Genomic DNA, 6,038 nt, shown 5'->3' with positions numbered 1-6,038 from the left:
CTCTTAATTCTCCTCCCTTGATTCCCCCCTACATGTCTACTCCCTCTTCCCAACATCCACATCTCAACGTCTTACCATGCTCTCACATTTGTTGTTTTGCTTCTCCACACTCATCAAACGCTTCTCGAAATTGTTTGGTATTCAGATTACACCACTCAATGCTATAGGCCACCCAACCTATCATCATCCCTATGTGAAGGCAAGGTGAGGAGGGCCAACTCTAGATCTACCAACCTTGCATGAAGACAATGAGATTTCACAAGCCCACTCAAGCATCAAGACATAAGGTGCCACCATCATTGTTATTCTAAAATTGCCTATGGCAACCTTTGTTGTGCATCTACACCTTTAGTTTTAAGAAAGAGGCCATGCTTTGATACATTTGGATATTTGGATATGGTTTGAAACAACTAGACAATGTAAACTCGATGAAGAAGACCATCAAGCCAACATGGGCTCCTATATTGAACTAAGTAGGAGAAAAGTAACTCATAAGTTGGGGGAGAAGATGATAGGGGTGAAAAGGAGTTCTTCATTAACATAAGGGGAAAGGGGTGAACAAGAGATTAAAACACCAATAAGGGCATGGTTGGAGGGGGGCCACTCCATCTCCCCCTATGTATGAAGTAAAATACATTATCTACTCCCTTGTTGCTTGGTAAGCTCATGTGGTGAAGCTTTCCAAGGTTTAGTTATAAGGTTCAATGTCCCTTGTGAAGTAGACATTCTCTTTGAGTGAGCTAACATGACCCCAAGGCTTAATTGGGCTAATCTACCGAGGGAAGTCAATAAATTCTCAAATGAATAATAAGTAGGATAAGTAAGCAAATAGATTAATTTTCGTGAAATTGTGAGCCTTTAAAATGGGTGAATAGGCTTTGTAGTTGAGCAAACTAATGTTGGAATTAGGTGAGAAATGCTACCAAAGTAAAATACCATTGTTGCAAATGCTATTGTGCTCCTAATCTTTTATTGTGCTATGTGACTTCCTAGGCTACTACTCTCTGTTTTTTTTATCTGCACCTGTAGTTATTATGTTACATTCTTCTACTCTACTGCTATTGTTCTGCACTTAGCTTCTCCTTGCTTGTCAAGAATCTCTTTATGGACTCGATCTTCTTGCAATATTAAGAAACTTTATCTTGCCCATTTATTCTACTATCCATTGATAGCTATTGAAGATTGCAAGTACGTATGTGAAACAATGTTGTCTGTGAGACTTTTCTACTACTCTAATACCTACATGGTTTCCATTGATGAAGAAAGGCATGAAATTGATAAACCATTAAATAATAACTAGTATTAATCCATTACATTTAATTAGGGGAAACCACATCACATAGAACCAAAATTGCTAAATAATAACCAGGATTAATCCATTACATTTAATTAGGGGAAACCACATCACATAGAACCAAAATTTGCTAGTCCAACAAATAAGAAGAGTGCACAAGTGCATGTGGGCACTTCCTCCTAGTATTGTGGTAAAGCAATCGCTTTTGGATGCAAAAAAGAAAGCAAAGAATGTTTTAACTGTCATTGGGCTATTAAAAGCCAATTTTTATAGGGTGATCTCCCTTAATGGCAATTTGAAACACACAACTTACTTAATCTTTTTTTAAAATTACACATGGAAATTCATAAAAGACGTTTCAAGCCTCAATGTAGTGAGAGCAAGACATAAAATCCCAAAAAGGTAGGCAGTGCAATTTATGTTGTGAATTAACACATTGTCTCACCTTTAATGTGTATTTGAAACATTATTAAAAAACATTCATGAGAAAAGAATCGAGTATAATTTATAATACTTGCAAAATTTATTAGAATAACAACGAGCTGCATGACCCATCTACGAGGGGATTGAAGGTTGCCTCCATTAGGTCTGAAGGTTGGGATCTAAGATTGCCTTGAAATAGATCTTAAGGTTGGGATCTAAGGTTATGTTTAATTTCAAGGAACAAAATGAGCTCGGCGGTCTACCTACATAGGATCACCAAATGGGTCCAAGCTTTAGAATGGATGTCCCCAAGCTTTGGCTTGTTTAATAGATCTCTCACATCATAAATATCCTCTTACATGTAGACATTAAAACTTGCAAACTTAAGTCGAAGAGCCTTGGTTAGAAAAAGAATCAACTTATAGCTTCATTGAAACTTTGCAGATAACCTAATATATGCACATAATTTTAAGGGCAAACAATGATGAACTATATTTATGAATCCTCCAATTTATGAAAGATCTTAACAGCCATGTTAAGGTATGAATCATTGGGAATTAATGGTGACTTGCCATCTAGCTCTAGTGCACATGCTTTAAGATGCTTTTGGAAGCTGCTTAGGTGATCACACTTTACCTACGTTCTACTTCCTTCTCCACTCATCCAAGGCCAAACAAAAGTCACTGCAATCTTGCAACACAAAGCCCTCCCATTAAGTCAATTAAACTATAAGCTTGAGTGGGCTTGCCTCTCATCCTCTCTTGGATGGACTCTTCCCTAATTGTTGCATCTACTTCCCCCTCACTTTTTGTCACTTGCTTGTTTGCCTCCTATCTTCTTGTTCAGTAATAATTTCTAAGTCATTATTGAGATTCTGCTAAGGTCCAAACTTCCTTTTGATTTGCCCACCACATTTGTAGGATCTCCTTCCTTCTTTCTTTTGTTCTTTGTTAGTGGCAAAATCATCCCCTTCACGTGCACAATTCCTTCAATCCATGAAAGATCCAGCACAAGCATTCATGGCTGTCAAAAAGCCTTCTGTAAAGCTCAGGCATCACTTAGTAATCATCGGAGATCCTTTTGGGTAGTTTTATGAATATCTCATGGCACCTACTTTCGATTAGTTCAAAGGGTTCCTTGACCTTGGTGCCCAATGTTCTGTGCCTGCCCCGTCGCATACAAAAGCATACCCACCCACCCCCCATATCTCTCTCTCTCTCTCTCTCTCTCTCTCTCTATCTATCTATCTATCTATCTATCTTTTCTCTAGCTCCCTTCTCTCTCTCTCTGTGTGTGTGTGTGTGTGTGTGTGTGTGTGTGTGTCTCTGTCTCTGTCTCTCTCTTCTCTCTCTCTCTTCTCTAGGTCCCTTCTCTCTCTCTCTCTCTCTCTCTCTCTCTCTCTCTCTCTCTCTCTCTCTATCTTTTCTCTAGCTCCCTTCTCTCTCTCTCTCTCTCTCTCTCTCTCTCTCTCTCGCTCTTTGTGGTCTCTCTCTCCTCTCTCTCTCTCTCTCTCTCTCTCTCTCTCTCTCTCTCTTGCTCTCTCTCTCTCTCTCTCCCCCCTCCCTCCCTCTCTCTCTCTCTCTCTCTCTCTCTCTCTCTCTCTCTCTCTCCCCTCCATTTCTAACTCTCACTCTCTTTCCCCCTCTGCCTCCCCTTCTCTCTCTCTCTCTCTCTCTCTCTCTCTCTCTCTCTCTCTCTCTCTCTCTCGCTCGCTCGCTCGCTCTCATTGCTCTCTCTCTCTCTCTCTCTCTCTCTCTCTCTCTCTCTCTCTCTCTCTCGCTCTTGCTCTCACTCTCATTGCCCTCTCTCTCTCTCTCTCTCTCTCTCTCTCTCTCTCTCTCTCTCTCTTTTCCCCCTCCCTCTCCCTCTCTCTTCCCCCTCCCTCTCTCTATCTTTTCTCTAGCTCTCTTTGCTCTCTCTCTCTTTGCTCTCTCTCTCTCTCTCTCTCTCTCTCTCTCTCTCTCTCTCTCTCTCTCCCTCCCCCCCCTCTCTCACTCTCTCCCCTCTCTCACTCTCTCTACTCCCCCCCCCTCTCTCTCTATCTCTCTCTCTGTCCGTGTGTCAGACACGTTATCTATATTTATTTATATAAACAAATATATGTATGTGTGTGTGTGTAAATTCGTTTGAATATATATATATATCTATTTATTTATTTGTATTTATACAAATATGTGTGTGTGTGTGTGTTTTTTTAAATTTGTTTGAATATATATATATAAACGTATTTATACAAATATATTTGTTTAAATAAATATAAATGTTTTTTTATAGATATATATATTCTACCTATCCTCTCACTCTAGGTTCAGCCACCCGTGCGATCGTAGCGCTGCCATATGTGTCGAGTTTTGCATCGCTCCTACATCACCACGTGTACTATGCTTTGCACATTTTATCACGATGCCATGTGGCAGTATCGCACTACCCATCCGCATGTTAGATTGCGTAGTGGCCTCTAGCCGCAAGTCTAGAGGCTGACTATAGCCTCTGGGAGAGCCACCTCTATGGCTCTACCATCCAGCACGTGTCATGGCCGTGTGCACACTCACAATCCCTTTAGTCTGTCACTGTCTGTGCATTGCCGCGTGGCGCCGCCTATGACTCGCAATGCAAACTCACAGTCAAGTCAGTGCAGACCTAGTCTGAGGCCGCCTCTGACTCAAAATGTAGTAACTCCCACTATGTGGCGCCTTGGATTCTGCGCCTCTACTAAGCTTCGCAGCTGATCCAATGGCTATCCTCTACCCCCTCCATCCGAGCCTCCTGAATCCCTCCCTCAGCTCCGAAGCACCCCAAAACTCTGCAAGCCTCCTCCTGAAGCTCCAGAAACCATCCCGAGCCACCCTCTCCTTAAGATATATAGAGATAGAGAAGAGATAGAGATAGAGATAGAGAAGAGAAGAGAAGAGATAGAGATAGAGATAGAGATACATATACAGATAGATATGCACTTTATCAATTGCATATCCTTTCACATGCATTTTTTCCTCACTATAGGTAAATAAGTCATTGTAAACCAATCATTTCTTTTCACCATGCACTAGGTTAATAACTATTTATTATTATTATTATTATAATTATGTTCCTTTAATTTTTTTTAAAAAAAAGAAAAAGCCAAAAAGATATATGAAGTTTGTACTCTTGTATATTGGTATAGCATGAATGCTACATTACATAGTTTGCCAATTCACCCACCTAGTTGTCTTCATCTCCATCCCTGATTGCAACTCACGCTTGCAATGCTTGCCTACATCTTCCATCTTGATTGCAACTTTTTAATCCCAATACATGGTGCATCATAATTTAAGAGTTACTACTTGATACACATCAATGATAAGCTAATTGAGTTTGCTCTTCAAATCTCTTAACAAGGACAACAATATGTTTTTTTGAAAATTAGTGGAATACAAAGGATGTGGTCTAACATTGCAGAAGTTGGATTTGTGATCACTTAATAGAGTGCTCGTCCCAAGCTTTCCATAAGAAATATAGGACATAATCAAGGAACAGCACTAAACAATTGACAAAACTAGGGATGGCAAGTGTAGATGGCATATCTCAAGATGTATAGGTCTCCTACACTTAGTAGGTTGAGACCAAAATGCAAGGAGTATAGGTCTCCTACACTTAGTAGGTTGAGACCAAAATGCAAGGAGTATAGGTCTCCTACACTTAGTAGGTTGAGACCAAGATATTTAGGAAACTGCAAGAAGTATTTGACAACTATAAGAACCCATGTGCTTTAGGGCTTTCTTATTTGCTTAGTACCTTTCAACTCAATACCTTTCAACTCAATAAGAACCCATGAACTTTATGACTATTATTCGATTAATATATTTCCACTCAATAAAAGTCTACAAGAGTCAAACAACAGCACTATCAAGGATCTCACCATTTACCTTGAATTCTTGGAGAAGCAATCCAAACACTCCAAAAGAATGAGGACAACCTAATAATGAAGGACTTCTACAATAAGGTCTGTGGAGAGACAGAAAAGCTAGTAGCAAATCTAGAATAGTTGGATATTGTTTTGTTATTAGGAGCCACCATGGAGAGGATGAGGGGGAATGTGTACACCAATTATGGATGAGAAACAAAGGCTCAGTAAAATTTTCCATTGTAGTGCAATGACATAATTATTATCATGGTAGCATCACCTACATGCAAGATGCCCTCAAGGTCCATGTTGCAAGGTCCTTCCCCACATTTAGATAGCATGCCGTAGTGTGGCTACACCTACACAATTTTTTTGCTTTGGATCATGTATCAATGGATCATCAATATGAAAAATATGAAGGTTGCCATTGCTTGTCTTCTA

The sequence above is a fragment of the Dipteris shenzhenensis genome, chromosome 20 (genome assembly GCF_047967505.1).
Source record: "Dipteris shenzhenensis isolate YYH24624 ecotype China chromosome 20, Dip_SZ_1.0, whole genome shotgun sequence".
NCBI lineage: Eukaryota > Viridiplantae > Streptophyta > Polypodiopsida > Gleicheniales > Dipteridaceae > Dipteris > Dipteris shenzhenensis.
This window is presented reverse-complemented; position numbering follows the sequence as displayed.